This window comes from Cavia porcellus, unplaced genomic scaffold, assembly GCF_034190915.1.
Source record: "Cavia porcellus strain 051 isolate PalLab524CR breed Dunkin Hartley unplaced genomic scaffold, mCavPor4.1 scaffold_8, whole genome shotgun sequence".
Classification (NCBI taxonomy): domain Eukaryota; kingdom Metazoa; phylum Chordata; class Mammalia; order Rodentia; family Caviidae; genus Cavia; species Cavia porcellus.
Window position 1 is genome coordinate 54,035,217 of NW_026947491.1, and position 18,928 is coordinate 54,054,144.

Here is an 18,928-nt window from a genome sequence, read left to right on the forward strand (position 1 = left end):
CAAATATCTATTTTTGGTAATAAATACTTTGAAAGTCACTTTCTTCAGACAACTGACAGGTTTTTATACTACAAGTAATGCTGAAGGGAAGAGAGATCACTGTGCCAAAATGTGAGAGATGGCTAGAAATATTTTTGTAATTATGTAAGCCAAGAGAATAGAGAAACTACGGCAAAAGTTCTTAAAGAGAGCATAAATGATACAATGCATATATAAGCAAATGTTTAACAAGAATTTATCTTAAATAGTTCATATTATAAGAGTTTGTTGTCATTCTACTGCCAATAAGAATCATGGAAAATAATTTAGAATTTCTGCCACCAGTTCAAGGAATTCACACGATGTGGATGTTACATTGAGAAAAGGACTAAAGTAAACTCATTGGATCTATTATCCTGTAGATATTAATAATTGTGTTCAGAAGTGAAGCTTGAAACCAAAAGGAAAAATACTGAAAGTATAAAGGGTTCAATTGCCAGCCACCTCCCCCAAAATAAAGCAAAGAAAAACAAGAAAAAGAAAGTGTAATTTTACCTATTAATGTATAATTGTTGAACTTTTGTCTGTTTATCTTTGCAGTACTAATAATCAAACAGAGGGCCACTATGCCACTGAACTACATCCTCAGGCCCTTTTTATTAGTATTTTGAGATATAGTCTCCATATGTTGCTCAGACTGTCCTCAAACATACCATCTTCTTTGCTCAGGCTCCTCAGAACTTGGAATTAGAGACATGCAGCACTAATAGATAAGTTTTAAATGATAACCAAATTCTTATACACAATTAAACTGAAGTGAAAATTATTTTCTCCAGTTATTTCTAAATCTTGACAAAAATGACATAAATGATATGTAAAAGTATAAACTTTGACTCTAAATCATAAATCAAATTCACATTTAACTTAATTATACAACTATGGATGATTGATATTTTATACTGTTTAATTTTTGGTTCTAAAAATGAAAGTAACAATAGCACAAAGTTAAGAGTCACACTACTTGTATGAGAACTGGTCACTGAGCCCTGAATTAGAACAAAGAGCATTTCCAACTTGATTTTGTCCATAGAAGAGTTGTTATAGCAGAGGATAGAGCAAGACAATTTCAATCACTTATTGGACCTGATATTTCAAATAAAATTACAAATAATGAGCAATGGCTTTTTTACTAGATTTTCTTAATTACCACTATTAGCTATTTGTATGAGCCTATATTTTAAGTATAAATAATTTCTATACAGTAATCAAATGGCTGGTTAACAGCTTTAACTAAATGAATCCATTTTAATGTACATGTGAAAATCAAGAATGCATTTCAAAATCCAGGTTTCACTGGATGAACCTGAGTTTGCATATGTTTTTTTGTTTGTTTGTTTGTTTGTTTAATGGTTCACTGGAGTCATTATCTTATTCAATGTATGAATAATCATAAAAGCAACAAATAAATTATTAAAGCATCATTCCTTGCATAATCATGGAAAACTTGAGAAACAGGGTCCAAATAAATGCCCTTTATTTCACCCATAGTTCATTTACGGTTTCTTCAGAAAATATGAGATAGTCATGGTTTTCCATGATACTCTAAAATCAGAATTTAAAGATAGTAGAGATATGAAATTCTGTGTGTGTTTAAATTCACTAGAATGATAATTAGCACACAATAAGGTAATACAATAAGGTTCCAATTTGTTCTAAGTTTTTTTTTCCTTTGAAATACTACTGATATCGGGGCTGGGGATTTAGCTCAGCGGCATAAGCACCTTCCTTGCAAGTGTGCAGTCGTGAGTTCGATCCCTGGTACCGATAAAAATGAAAAAAAGACAAAAAAAAAAAAAATTAAAAAAAATAAAAAAAAAAAAGAAATACTACTGATATCATCTTGAGAATATTGTTCACATGCCACTGTATTTACAAATACATCAATCTTTTTGAGAGCAAAATTAATAAAAACAACTAAATGACCCCATTACAGAGTCCACTAAGACATTTGTAAAATAAAAAAAAAAGTTTGCTATTGATTGATATATGTAGGTATCCATGAATTAGTTTCTTATTTAAAATTTAGGAAGTATTACAATGTAATGCTCTTACTGACCTTTTCTTAAAAAAAAAAAAAAACAATATAATAGGTGCCAGGGTGTAGTGGCTCACTGCTGTAATTCCAGCACTTGGGAGACTGAGGCAGGAGAATAGCTGAGTTTGAGGTCAGTTTGGGCTGCAAAAGGAGTTCAAGGCCAGCCTGAACTGCATAGTGAAATTTTGCCAAAATAAAATAAAATAAAAATAATATAGTAAGACAAAGAATTAAATGGAATTAATCACCTATGTTATTGTATTCCTGAAGGTTAAAATATTAATGTGGAATGATTCAATTGTAGAAACAATTCACGTACTTTAAGGTAACAAGGTAACACTTATTTTATTTTATTTTGTCCTTTTTTTTTTTTATCGGTACTGGGGATCGAACTTACGACCACATACTTGCAAGGCAGGTGCTTATGCCGCTGACCTAAATCCCCAGCCTCATAAGGTAACATTTATTGAAACAAATTATGAACAGACATGAGTTTGTGTTTTTTTGTTGTTTTATTGATATGTTACATAATGAATATTTAATCACATTTTGCTAGTACCTATTATTTTGTTATTACAGAAGCAAAGTCATAACACAAATTTAAAGCATTAAACTGTTTTGTGAAAAACTGTGTTTTAAACATTTAAAATTAACATTGATATAGAGAAATTTAATAAAATATATTATTAAAGCACTGATTCCCTTGCTCATTGTGGAGTTTAATAGTATGCTGACACAATAAGAGTATTAAATATATTCAAAATTATAATTATTATTATAGGCTAATATGATCAACCAATTTCAAAAGTTTTAAATATTTATTTTTATGTTGCAATTTTAAATCTTGTGAAGCCATAGCAATAACTGGAAAAATAATAATATTTAAAAATAATAGTGTCAGAAACAGTCTTGGAAAATATGGATTTTACCCACAGAAGCACATTATAATTGCAGTAAAATGTCATATGATTTTGACATTAATCATAAATTATGGTTTAAAGCTAATTGCCGGACTGCACGATTTCCTCATTAAGGACTATCCCTTATTACATTCTCAAAGAAGACAATAAATCAGAATAGCAAATGTGACAAATGTAGTCTTCTGCTTGTGGATGGAAGTGAGATCATTCACTATTCTATTTATAGTGGAAGGCTAAGTATTTCTTCAGCGGGTTCTGTCAAGCCGCTTCAAATATTCTCTGCAATGTCTCAATGTCGCTGCCAATATTTGAATTAATTCCTGCATAGGAGTAATTTAGGAGTATCTTCCCATAGAGTATAGTAGATAAAAGTGCATAACAGCCATGTACTATGAAACGGTCTAAATATTTAGTGATAACAATAGTTTTTTAATACTGATTTTAAATAAATTTTTAAAGGAATTAAACTGAAATTACACAGCAAGGACTGAGTTATATTTTTAAAAATAATTTATTCTTAGAATACATTATTAGATTTTATTCTTTTATATTTTCAGATAGTTTCTATCATATTATCAATATATCCTATTATTATCATCATGGATCAGTCAGGTATTTTGTTATAATTGCTGATCTGATATGGACATATTATTATCAACAAAGGTTGATAGGTTTTAAAAATTTACTTAATTTTTAAAAATCTTTTCCACAAATCTTCAAAATCTTTTCAACACAAATCCATCTCTCATTCATGTTTTGTTTTCTTAGGCCCTTTTAGTCTCTGAACATTTACAGGAATATTATTTGTTTTCGTAACTTTGAGAGACTGGATGATTAATGATCAGGAATTGTAAAAAATATTGTAATGTTCTAATATTTTCTTATGATTAGATTGAATTTAGGGAACTTAAAGAGGAAGATCACAGACGTAAAAACGTCAGTGTCATCACATTTTATCCAGAGAAGGGTGATAACATGATTTGTGACTTCAGATACTCAGTCATTATCTCTCTATGATAAGGTTTCCGGGTTCCTTCACTCTCAAGTTATTCACAAGCACAATATCTTCTCACAACCGTGTGATGTGAAAGGCTCACTTACAGAAGGATTTTAAGTGTTATTATGGCTGGAACACTCTAATTCTAATACTGTACTTTTTATGAAGCCACCAAGTACAGCCTACAGTGAGGAAATGGGTAGCTGAACTCCAACAGCCTTAATCAGGCTATCGAGTCCACATAAATCAGTTTCAAATCTTTTACTGAAGAATAGTCTCTTTAACATTGCTTATTACATTTTCAATAATTTATTTATTTTAATATAGAAAACTCACCCTGTATTTATATAACATCTAAACCACATCATTTTCTTTTTCCTTGAAGAATTTATAAAAATATTTTTCTAACGATATTTTAATTTTTCTGGGGAAATAACCAAAGAGGGACAGCTGCCTCAAACAGGACCCCTAATCCTAGCTTTTTGAGGAACCTCCACACCGATTTCCATCCACAGTAGCTGTGCCAGTCTGCACTCCCACTGACAGTGCAGAAGAGTTCCTTTTTCCCCATAGCTCTTCCAGCATTTGTTACTGGTTGATTTATTGATCTTGGCTGTTCTTTCTGGAGTGAGATGCAATCTTAGTGTTATTTTAATTTGCAGTGATCTGATTACCAATGATGCTGAACATTTTTTCATGTATTTATTTGCCATTTGTGTTTTCTCATCTGAGAATTGTGTACTCCTCTCAGATGCTCATTTTTGGTTTGGGTCTCTGAATATGGGGGGACTCGATATTTTTCATTCTTTATACTTTGTAGATAGAAGTCTTTTCTCTGAGGGACTGTTGACAAAAGTTTTTCCAATATGTCGAGTGTTTTTCCCACTCTGATATCACACCACTATAATATGTGCGCATCGTGTTTATAGCTGTAGCATTGGTAATAGGCAAATCTTGAAAGCAACCCAAATATCCATTTCTTGAGAAATGGATAAAATATATGCGTTACTTTTATAAAGTGGGGTACTAAACTATACAGAAGGATTAATTCGAGACTTTTATAGGTAAATGGATGTGACTTGAAACCATGAGTGAAATAAATCAGAATCATATGTGTAAAAATCACATTGCCTCTCTACTGTAAGACATTTACAGAGCAAATAAGATAGTACTAAATTGGTCAAAGGGAAAGACAAACTAAGATAGGGGACAGAACAGAAAGAAGGGAAAAGAAAAAAGATACAAATTTGTTTATGCATATACACAAGATAGATAAAATTATTGTACTACTAATTCTATTAGGTCATAGAATAGAACAGTTAATACCCAAATAGTTTGATTAATTTTCCATGTCCATATCTGGTTACCTAAGCAACTCTTAAAGATAACAATATGCACTATAACAACCATTGTTAATTTCCTATCATCTTGGTTTTTTCTTTCTTTTTTAAAATTTTATTTGAAAGAGAATGAAGCCAACAAAACAGAACACAATGAAACAAATCAGAAGAGAACAGTGCAAGTGATATAAACTTCAAAACAAGACAACAAGAAATCAACATGGCTACCATAATGTCTCTCATTATCTTCAAGGTATCTGTCCACATCTTTATACACAGTAAAATCAAACAAAACAAAACAGAACAAAATCAGTCAAAATAAAAGAATGAAAGTATTACAAGACTTCTGAACAAGATAACAAGAAATCAACCATGGCTACCTTAATGTCTCTTGTTTTCTTCAAAATAGCTGTCCATAGCTATCATCTTATTTTGAAAGCCTACACTGGTGTGGATTTTTTTTATTGTTGTAGTAGTCATTTGGGGAAGATCCACTATCAGTGAATTCTCTCACTTTCAGTTTAATTAAGAAATTATTTTGCCAGCTGGTTGAAGTGTCTTATGCCTGTAATCCCAGTACTTGAGAGGCTGAAGGAGGAGAATCATCATGAGTTCAAAATCTGCCTGAACTACAAAATGAGCTCAAAGCCAGCCTCAACTGTGATGCCCTCTCTCAAAAAGGCAAAATAAATAAATAAATAAATAAATAAATAAATAAATATTGTATTTTATAGGTGATTTTACTAACTAAACAGTAATAAGTTGGTAATCATTTTAAAGCATGAAATATTTCATTTTCATCTTTTCTTGCATGATTTATGATAAGAAAGCCAATGCAATTTTAGCCTTGTGTCCCAGTGGAGAAAGTAGTTTTTCCTCTCAAGATTTTCCTTTTGTTTTCTTTCCTTTTGTTTTCCTTTGGTTTTCTGCAGTTTGACCATGGCATATTCAAAGAAGACACTCTTAGCATGTGTATATTTATAGGCTTGGTACTTTCTGAAGCTCCAAGATCTGCTATTAGTTCAGAAAAAAAATTTAGCTATTATTATTCCAAGTATTTCCTCCATTTTGTTCTTTTATTACTGGTATTCTAATTAAAATTATTAAAATCAACCAAAAGTTTTGAATATTTTGTTCTACTATTTTAAAATTATCTTTTCTTTGGATATTACAATAAAGTAGAATATTTTAATAATTTGTAAAAATGAAAAGTTGATTGAAATAATTCATAGTGCTATTGAGATGAAGTACCATAACTTATACAAATATGTGGTGAATTGAGTCACCGTGATAATGGTATAAAATAGCAACAGTGAATTTAGTACTAAAATTGACTTTAAAGACAAATTACCAGAAAAGAAAAAATAGCCCATGTTTGAATAAAATGTACTGGCAAATTTTATGCAAACATTCATTTCTTCATTCTACAAAACATTACTGGCATATATTAATGTGCAAATAATTTGCTTTGATAAAGAATAAAAACATAAGATCTATCCCTTTCCTCCTAGTGTGAAGAATTCAGCTCTAAAAAATTTATAGACACATAAACAAACCTAATTAATAAAGAGGAGTAAGTTTTGGAAACTAAATCCTGTGTCTGTTATAGAATATACAATAAAGATGATAATATAGAGTCACAGAATTCACAGAGAACCTCACAGGAAAGGTAGTTAGCCATGACGAATCTATTGAGAATGAATCGGAGTTTTGTTCCATAACAAGGATTGGCAAATAAAATCACAGTGTAGATTTATTAAGAACAATTGAGAAAAATTAGCACAATCATGAAATGTAAGTTATGGAAGATTTCTGAATTGTGAATAGAGGAACCAAATTTACAGAAAATAAATCAGCCTGGTTTGCTAGTTCATGCCTGTAATCCAGCACTGAAGACGCTGGGGTGAGAGGACCACTGCAACTTTGAGGCCAGCCTGAGTAACAAATTGAGTTCCAGGCCAGCCTGAACCACATAATGAGACCCTGTCTCAAATAGAAAAAAAGAAAGAAAATTGTAAATCAGACATGTATGAGGGGTCAAGTCTGTGTATTCAATATAATACAATATGAATGCTACTGAATACATTTCTAGAAAGTGTACTATTGGTCTGGTGATGTAGCTTAGCCAGACAGCACCTGCCTGGAAAGTTAGAGGCCCTCGGTTTGGCTCCTAATATCGAGGAAAAAAAAAAAAAGAAAAAGAAAGTGTTGTGATATTTAGAATAAATCCAAAAATCTTTAAATTAAATAAAGATAAATAATAAAAGTGAAGAAAAATTTAAATTTAAATTAAAGAAATAAATTCTTGCTATGTAAGCTAATTGTCAAACAAGAAAGACAAGCAGTGAAATAAGATGTTTGTTTCACAAATGGAATCTTAAAATTCTCAGAAACTCATACTTTGATTCCCAAAACTTCTCTGAAATGCTTTTTACCTCTCCCTTACTTCAGAAAGCTGTCTAATACTCATAAATGAAATAAATTATATATAGAGAAAGATATATATATTTCTCACTAGCGTGGGAAACTTAACCAGTAAATAAGGTCCAAAATGTACAACCAATATTATGAAATGGGAAGAAACTGTTCAAAACAAAACTGCCAGAGTAAAACCATTTACAAATTACCACCAAGTCTCTTCCAGAGCTGTTTTCCTTGAGTTTAGGCTAACCACTGAATAATTTTCAGTCTCACAATATCCGCCCTACACCTGTTGGCACTTACGACAAAATTTATGGATCAAGAAAAATCCTTCTAAGCAGTAAGATACATAAATACCAGGCTGTGTTCTTCAGGCTCCCAGATCACAACTGACAGTCTCAGCAAGGTTTCTGAAAAGCTGAACTACAAAGTTAAAAAACATGATCTATAGAATTCCTTGTAGGGAATTGATTTAAAAATATAAATTGTGTTTGTTTGATTTAGTTAAAATTTCAACCCAGAAAACCCTAAGTATGATTTTAATAATGTATAAAAACAGTAATATTCTTAGGTGCAAATTTTTATAATTATTCAGATATGTTACAGAAAACAGTTACCAAAATATATCTTGACAATGTATTCTTTTCAATGAAACATTTTGTACCTACAATTAAATGTAGTGAACAAAAATCTTCCTCTTTTCTATACTTAGTTTTTATTCATACGAATATATAAAATTCATTTTGATATTTTAATGATAAGATAAAATGTATGCAGCATATAAAGTACATTGAGTTGAACAATTTTCTTCCACACAGATTTGGTCCCAAACTGAAGGTATTTTTTGAAGTACAAACCAATGTAATTTTATGGTTCATTACTAAACATTCCATGAAATCATAAAATAATAATAATTTAATTAAATCATCAGAGTATATTTTGATGATTTAAATTGTTTTAATATTTTCATTACTATAATTAGTCTTAGATAACAAATATGATTAGGCATTAGTAAGATATACGATTTAATTGGTTCATCTGCAAGATGAGAATTGTCTTAATTTATCACTTTCATCTTTTGAAATCATAGTTTTATTGTCACAGAATAACTTGAATTAGATATAAGAAGCAGAATTATAGTGGAATTTGGGCTCTGGTCTCCACTTATCCTGGAAATCAAACTTAATCGATTCTTCCTTATTTTAATTACATGAATGTAATATGTGTTTGCCTCTGGCATTTTCAGAAATGTCAGCTCTGTCTACATTTAGGGTTACATTTTGTACAAAAATAGGAAAGTCATTCTCTTTACAAAGAAATTAAAAGTTAGATTATATCTATCTAAAAAGTTGACACTTTCAAATTTAATTTCTAAAAAGCAATAGTGGTTCTTCAAATTTCTGGAAGCATAACACTTATGTGTATAATGTCTGACCATTAGAATCATGGTAAGACCCCCTCTAGAAACTAAATAGCAAATTCAACAAAACAGGTTTTAGTGTTAGTCTCCCATCTGAAATTTTGAGTCAGTTTAATGAGAAGAGTAGAAAGGAATCCAAGAAATGATGGATAAGTACTTTATTTATAAAAATATCAGTGAGAAATGACCAAAGACATTTGAAAAAGCAGCTCAGTAAAAATATTAGGAACTGCAGTGAGAGATTTGGGCTGAACCATATGTGATATCGCCAGAGAGGTAAGTTAGGGAGCCAAAACAAAACAAAACAAAACAAAACATGTGTCTAAATAACGGTATCATATGTTCTTAAATATTCCTGGGAACTAAGTGAAAATATCAGAAATACAGTATGTACTCAAGGTCTATGTCAGATATCCTGTATCCTCAGCTTATAACATATTGTCTTCATAATAATTATTTCAAATGTCAAATGAGTAGCAGGAAATTAGCTCAGTGGCATGAGTACCTGCCTGACAAACTAGAGGTTAAAAAAGAAAAAAAAAAATGCCTTGTAATAAAGGGAGGCATAAGCAAATAATTTGAAATGTAGCATTCTTTATGAATGTTAAGTAAAATTAGATAGTATAAAGGAATTCAGTAGTGGTTCTTTAAAATGCATATAATCTGAATAACTTTTTTAAAAAAAGAAATAAATTATTGAGAAAAATTTTCAATTTCAATAAAATATCAAAATAACAAAAACAGTGATTTTCTAGCTGCTGTCTTTGGCTGAATGTTTGTAAATGGCTACATGGGCTTATTCAAATGAATTAACACACTGGTCATTTCTCTCAGAAGAGTTTCACAAAGCTTATTTCTGCCTGCAAGTGAAAGCAGCATGTCTTAAAACTAATGGTAAAACGCTCTCTGATTTGTCTCAAGTGGTGCTCAGATCTCTCGTCTGTCATACTAATCAAACTGTACGAACATGAATTTTAGCTCTGGAGTGTGTCATCTCGAATACTATGCCAGCTGGCTGGGTTTTGTAGAAGCCTTTATTATCTCTACCTCTCCCTGCTCCTCTTTCCTCTCTTCATTCTTGATCGGTTACACTCCCTGCAGTGGCAGTGGAACAAAGCATTGCTTTTATGGGTCTCTCCATCTCTAGTTTCTGTTTTCTGATTTCATCATTTCCAGCTGTTTCTTAATATTTCTCCTGTATAGATGGAAAACGACAAAACCTCGGGAGGTACATGAAATAACTCAAGGGCATTCTTCTGAATATAAAAACTCAGATATTCAAGGAAACTCTTCTTGTAACGTCTGCTAAACAGTCTCTTACATGTACAAGTTCATATTTGTAGGTTTGGATGACATCATGGACTTGGATCCAAAGTTAAATCAAGTAATTCTTCAAATCCAATGGGAATATGCAATTTTTTTATAATTTTGCTATTAAATCTTTGTCAATATGTATAATATTATGTAAAATATTTATAACACATTGTAAACAACTCTTTTTTCAGTTTGGGAAATATCATATGCCATTTAAGGGTGCTTTGAAGATACTATTCATAGAGCAGAACTACTGAAGGGAAAGCAAAATGAAATAAGAATTTTAAAGTACACATACTTAAATTGAATATTTGAAAACCACATCAAATACTAAAAGACTTTAGATGTACATGTGCTGGCTCTCTATAATGAAGGTAATCATTATTCACTGCAAATATATATGATAAAACTTAAAAACTAAAAATCAGCAAATACTAAGCTAATAACTAACTTTGTGACCAAACTATTTCTGAATAACTAAGAAAGGAACTAAATTATTTATGTGTGAAATGTCTAGTATAGTTTATAGATCATTCAAATAATTTTCTATTGAGATGACTTTTTCCCAACTTCTTAATGGACAATTGGGCCATTAAATGAGCCAGTTTCAGCATTTAATTATAAAAATCTGTGCACATAACTTGTTATTTGAAATATATGTAATACCAATATGTATAGTAATAACACATTATATAGCAAATATTGTGCATTATCCTAAGCAATTTGCTCTAAATCCTTTCCCCATCACAGTAATCTTACATAATATGTTACAATTCTTATCATCATTGTGGATATTGTATTAGCCAGCTTTCCATCACTAGAACAAAAGGTCTGGCATAAAAAATTTAAAGGAGTATTTTGGCTCACAGTTTTAAAGACTTCAATTTACGGTTGACTCTTTCCAAAGCAGAGATTACATAGTGGAAGGGCATGATAGAGAAGATATACTCAACGCATAGTCACTAGCAGACAATATGAGTTCAAAAAATCTAGGGAAGAGTGGTCTAGGACAACAAATAGTCTCAAAGATCAGATCCCCATGGAACATCTCCCCCAGTTATGCTCCACATAACTAATAGACCATTCTGTTTTGAGCTCACCAATGAGTTAACCCATTATTGAAGTTAATGTCTTTAAATCACTTCTCCAGGAGTCTTTTAACCCTTTCAGCTTGTAAATCAAAACTAACTCATGAAAGTCTACCTCCTAGTCAACTTAACACCTAACCAAATCTCCTTAAACCATACTTAATGTGCAAGTAAACATGGTTATAAGGTTATAATTCTACATAACTTAATGTAATAGTACTGCTTACAAGTACACTAAATAGTTCCTGAAAATCTCAATACTACAACATTGCTCCAAAGTCCAAGTTCAAAGTATTCTATGAGACTCCAAGAAAATGTCTATAAAATACAAAAAGCAAGTTACAGGCCTTCAAGATAAAAGCACATGGTAAAAAAAAAAAAAATTCATGTTACAAAAAAGAGGAATATGAGATAAAAAGAATTGGACCAAAACAAAACCAAAAGCCAGTAGGATAAACCTTAAGTCCTGTATAGTTTTATGTCTTACATCTTGGACATTTACTAGCATGAAGTGAGCTCTAACCAGCTTGGTATCACTGTCCCTGTAGCTTTGCTAAGTGAGCTCACATGCCCTCTCTCTTGAGCTTGCCCCGCAAAGTGCCTGCAGATTTAATTGATATAGTTTACAATTTTACACACTTGAGCACATGATGTGTGGAATATTGTTTTTCCTGAGATTTCTTGAAGGTATTGTTTACTTGTATCTATGTGAAGAAGTTAATTTCTTTTCAATACTGCTGTGCTATTCAGCAACCACATTTCCTTTAGCCCAACAGTACACATGCATTTCTCTGCTTAATCACAAACATTTTCAAAAATTTTATTACTAATTTGTTCCCATTTTTGGCCAAAATCTGTCAGGAGTACTCATGCTACAGCTTGAATGTTGAGCTGCTTTGAAATTTCCCCTACCTGATAAATGAATCTATATCCTTTAAACTCAGCCTCACACAAAATTTTAAGATATTTATAAAATGTAGCAACATTTTTGTCAAAATAAAAGATGCATGTCCTTCAGTGTGATCCCAAGAGGATCCTGATTCCCAATGAACCTTATTAATACAAGCTTTACTAGCCACATTCCTATTAGTATTCTGATATTCTGAGTTGTAGCCAGAATCACTCATTATATGCTTACAGCGTTCTAGGGATTACCTACCTTGTATTTTCAATGTTCTTCAAATCCCCTTCCAAATCCAGTACCTAAAGTTTCCAATTCACATGATCAGGCGTATCTACAGGAATGTCCCACTTCTAGGGCATCAATTTTCTTTGCTGATAAGTTTTCACATTTCTTGAAGAAAATATCTGACACCTGCAGCTTAAAGAAATGGTTCATTTTTTCTTATGTTTCTATAGGTTTCAGTCCATGGTTGGCCAGATCTGAGTAAAACACATTGTAACAAAAGGTTACAATAGAGGGCAGCTGCTCAATTCACAGCAAAACACAGAGCAAGAAAATAGCCAGAGAAGACCTCAGAGAGCCGCAACAGTATGCAAGGTCATGGCTTCTCATGACCTACAAAGATACACATGGAAGTGTACTTTACTCTCCTCCTAGGCATCTTTCAAACCAATGAAGTTGACAATCAGAATTAACCATCACAGATGAGAAAGTCGAAGAATAAAAAGTTTAATGCACAGTAAAGCAGGGCTGAGGATTTAGCTCCGTGGCATAAGTGCCTGTCCGGCAAGCGTGAAATCGTCAGTTTGATCCCTGGTACACACACACCAAAAAAAAAAAAAAAAAAAAAAAAAAAAAAGCACATAGTAAAGTCATGTAGGGTAACTGACACCAAGATTTAAACCAATGATTTTATTGTACAGCAACACAAAGTCAAACATTATCTTAAATATAATTCAAAATAAATGATGTAAATCTAGTACATGAGAGCTCTTAATTTTAGTATGAATAGCTCAAGAAAAGTAAGTTTCAGTGGAAACTTGTTTCTTAACTGTTTGCATCCTTTCATAACCTATAGACTAATACATAACAAATGATTCTTCCGAATATAGAACGTTCATTATCAGAGTCTTAAAGAATATTATTCAAACCCATAGGAAGTTGTGCAATATTTGTTCTTACAATCAACATGTCTACCCTTGTAGGAAATTCTTATTGGAAATTGTCCAACACTTACTCTAAAAGTCAATTATTTCTTTATTACACTGTAAACAAAAATGGAGTAAACATTAGAATATTGTATATAGATGGGTAAATTGCTTCTCCGTAATTTTGTATTATACACTTAAAATTTCATTGTTGTAATCTATAATGGTTAGACTATTAATACAGATCTGCTATGACTTACCCAAAATTCTTGAAATCATAGGGTTTCAAATGTCATATTATTTATTGAAATTTATATTATTTTCATGCACATTCTGAAAATATCTTTGGGGTTGAAATTGAGTCTAAATATGAATTCTATTTATGATATATATGTATATAAATTGTAATTTTACACAATATTTTTAATGTGCTTTCAATATGATTATAATTTTTTACATGAACTCAGCTGCAGAATTTTCCACCATGATATTTTATTGAAACTCAAATGATTCAGATTTTATATCATTTCAGATTTTTAATTAGGGATGCTTAACCTAAATTGAAATAATAAGAATGAATTTCAATTGGATACACTTCTGTTATTTACAATAGCTACATGATAAATCATCAAAATATTGATTCATAAAAATGTAAAAGTTCCTTATTCTTCAGATTTTGGTGTGAACTGGTTCATATGCTGCCTGCTGGGTAGGAAACAGGATAGTCTAGAAATTACAAGTGTCCTTAGTCATATGGTTTGAAGGTGAGACTGACCTTTGTATAATAGATTGTTGGAATCATGGACCTGTGGCTTCCATATTGTTGTACATCAACCTCTGTACTTGATTGCTTGCATCTTATCACATCAAAAAATGGGTTAGTTTCAGGAAGATTTCTATATTTTCAAATACTCAAAAGCAGATTCCGATGAACCAACCTTAATATTTATTACTTTCTCGATTTGTTCAAACTCAGAATCAATGTGAACAGGAATTAAAAATGGTGATGAATACATGATGATATAGTTCTGTGGGTGCTGTCAAAGTAGCAATCGTCATATTCAATAAAAATCAATGTCAAATTCCACACAACTCGGTTTCAATTAACGGCAAGTTGACCTGATAATCTAGCGTCTACTATCTTTATGGGTTCAAAGATAGCATCATATAGGTCACAAAAAATAGCATGAGCGATTCTATTATTTACTGAATCTCATGTGTATTATATTTTTAGGGATAAACATGAACCACTCAATTTTCTTTGGAATTTGACTAAAGTACATTTTTTTGTCATTGTTATTGGGAATTGAACTCAAAACCTCATGCTTGCCAGGCAGGAACTGTGCCATTGAGACACATCCCTAGTCCTAAAGTCCACATGCATTTCTTATTTGAATTAATTAGCACTTTGCCTTGCTTTCCTCTTTTGATATTTTATCAGATGATGTCAAATCTCTTTCCTCTTCAATTTAAGCTTAATTCTAGAACCAAAATTGAGTTGCCTAGATGTTCACATTTGTAAAAATGTCAATTTTCTCCAGTAAAATTCTTAATAAAAATTCAATCCTTTATGTAGCTCACCTAAACCAGGATGATTCCATATTCTCATTAGGAATGTGATTAGTGACAATGAGTTTTAAAAGATGACTATTTATACATATGTTAGATTTTTGCTTTGGCAAGTAGGTTTAATTTCAGAATCAATCTTAAATACATCTGAAAGTCTCCAATAATGCATATTTTCTTTGCCATTTTAAACACTCTAAGCATATTGATTTAATTAATAGATGCCATTGCATGCTGATAAATATTTAACAACTTTCTTCAAAACACCAAAAACCACAAGGAAAACAAAAACAATCTTACAAAAAATTTTGTTTAATTGTGTAGTTATTACTACTGAGGTACCATGATTAAGTTTAAATTGCTGAGGTGACATCATTACATGTGGATGGGAAAGGAACATGCTTAGCAAACCATTATATAGTAGTATAATGTTTCTAACTTCCAAATACAAATAAAAAGTAAGATAAGTGATAAAATTTGAATCATTATGCTTTGTAACTATAAAGAAGTCTAATAATTACTGCATTCAAGAATCAGTTCAAAGAAATCCCAAAAATTCACCAACTAGCTATTGAGAACATGGTGCCTTTTATAGCTAAATGGTGTCCCATTCTAAGGATAGGTGTAAGTATGTTGAAATTTTCAGTTGATGGACATTTGTATTGTCCCAGGTTTGTCACTTAATAAAGCAAGATTGTTTGTATATAAGTTTCATAAACACATACTTTTGTTACTCTTGAACAAAATTTTAGGCATGACATTTCTTAGTTATGTGTCTATGTATATGCTTAACTTTCTAAAAATTTCACAAGATATTTTTCAAGTAAGTTTACAATTTTACATATTATCTGCAATGTATAAAAATGGCATTAATACAATATATTAAAATGGCATTTTTAGCTGTCATTATTGTATTGTTAGCTTTTGTGTTTTCTCCATTTTACTGAGTATCCAGTGATATCTTAATTTGAATGTAATTGGCTTTATACTAATAATTTCTTTGGATATCTGTCCATGTACTTACTACCCATCTTAGTATTTTCTTTAATAAAGTAATTTTTCTCTGTTATACATCCACTGTCAAGATTGTGTCCTTTATTTTTATCATTTCCACAACCATTGCTCCGCAATTCTGTGGATCAAAAGAATGACATTTGGAAGATTTTGGGGACAAAAGAAATAAGGTTGAAATGAGTGTCCTGTAAATGCACCTTCAAATTTAAGGACTAGAGTCTGTTATCTGAACTTAACTGAAGACTCCCAAGCTCACTAGTCAGGGAAAAACACACATCAGAAATGCTGCCAAACTGTTCTTCATACTGAGACCAGCCTTCCTGCACTCCCCTACAACTGTAATATGTTTTTCTCTGGGTATTATTTATGGTCCATCACTGTATTTATAGTATGGAAGCCAGTGGCAAGCTGTCTCTATCCAGAAAATACGCTGACTTTTCCTTTAGTGGCAGTCAGATTCTATTAACTGTCCAAAAAGACAACAGTAGATCATGTTAGTGTAAGAAAATGAGAGTGTCATTGATTATTCATAGGACTTTCTCTAAGAAAACCTAACTCATAGCTGACTTGCCATTTATAAAGTTTTGATGGCAATTCTACATACCCCAATTAGAAAAGAGATCACCAATTAGAAATGATGGAATAGATGTGTTCCTGAATTGATTGGTGACTTGATCTTGGCAGTGAAAAGCTTTTAGCTTAGTTGCAACTTACTCACCAGTGTCATTATGGATCTTGGGATTGTTTTAAATTTTCTTCTGATTGGCCAAGGTAGAGTTTTTTCAATCACTAATATATCCAGCTATTCCTTGGTTTTAATAAGTGGCTTCAATGAAAAGGATGATATGAAAATTTATGAAGATAGCCATTATAAAATAGACATTGATGGCCTACAAAAACTATTATGTTGCTATATATTGTGCTCAGAGGGAGGAGCTGAGTTATGGCAGTACTGTATATTCATTTCATTCTTTTGTTTATCTTAGGCAGAAGAGGCTTGGTCCCAAATTGTTGGTCAGAGGAATCACCAAAAAAAGCCACGGTAAGCCAACAGAGTACAGAAACAAGGGATGAACACAGTTAGTAGTTTTTATAAGTCCCTTGCATCATTGCTTATACTAAAACTTGTGTTTCTTGCAAGTTGTTATGGATTAAAAACTGGTGGTCAACTTAACACCAGCTGGATTATATCAGCATGGCACTAAGCAAAGATGCTCCTCCACCTGTGAAGAGTTGCCAGCATAAATAGGTGGAGAAGGAGAAGAAGGGTGTTAATGTGCTATTGCATTGAGGCGCTGTTGAGTTATTGGTTCTCCTGGAGAAGCTTTGGTCCTCACATCTAGCATTGCTTCCTGGCTCCGGAGGAGAAGAGGTGTGCTGCTTGGTCTCCATGATGAACTCATCATGCTGCTTCCTGGCATGTACCTGACTGTGCTTTTGGTGGGAGGAGCTCGGGGCCTCCATGTCTCTGAGGATGGCTGTGGTGCCTTTCAGGACAGCCCTGGTCTTTGTTGTGAGTGTGACTTCTGGGCTCCAGTGTAGAACCCTCGTCCCACTAGCACAGCTTCTTCATCCTGCTGGCATAGACTTTCTGGCTTCCAGCGCTGACCCTTGGGTCTTCCCGGCATGGATCCATAAAAGAGACTGGTGTAAGTCCTTCTTGTGGCCTCTGACCTCCAGTTGGAATGGTGGGAGGCATTGTCCTGAGCTCTGGATTTTTATCTGGACTCATGTGGGACATTGCTGTGGGATTTAGACTCTGACTAAATCTATGTCTTTGGTGTTGTGGATAGATTTCCTGCATTTTCTTGTGTTAACTCCTGGTGACCATTATAAAAATAATATTATAAACTCCATGTCTTGATCCTAATTGTTCTCTGGGTACAACCCCTGACTAAAAGTAGAAGCATTAATTTTCCTTAGTCTTACTGTATCTTAACAGCATTATTTATATTGCAGCTAATGTTGGAAAATAGAGATAGTATCTTCAGGAACTAAGGTGGAATTTCTTACTGTATAATTCTATAGTAATAATATTAGGGTATTCTTCTGAGGCAAAATCCCTACAACTTCTTATGAATTACAAAAGAGTTGGCTTTTCTACCTTCAGAAATGCTTTCCTGGGACATAAGCCAACTAGCCCTCTTACTGCTGCCCTTAAAAAATATAAAATTCTTTTAACAGTTCTTCTTGAAATAACTGCTTTTCACCTATACCCCATGAAAGTGTAACAAGGTAGCATGTTAACTTAAAAAAAAGAGTAACACTTCAGTCTTTAACAGTTTTTCATAATACATTTGTCCTGAAAAATTCAGGTAAAAATTTGCTTTATGTATATGATATATGAAAAGGAAAATGTATTCTATTTTTTTTAATTTTATTTTTCCCGGATTTATTTGTTTAAAGGCAATGTAAAAAGCAAACAAACATAAAACCTGAAAAAGAAAACCTTTGATACTTGTTACAGAAGAGAAAAACACTGTTGCGAATGATACCTCTTCCCTTTGCTGTAACTACAAATCTTGTAGTTAGGAAAATGTCATTTCCAAAACGACAGCCTGAAGTATAAAAGCTGTGACTTGCTGAGCCTGGGAGGAACTGACCAAGAAGCCAACTAGTCAGCCTTTCTGATAAGCCATACAAACTGTCTGGGTTCCAGGAAGAGATAAATCAGATAGAGACTCCTGTGAGCCTACCTACAGGAGGCTGAGAATCAAACCAA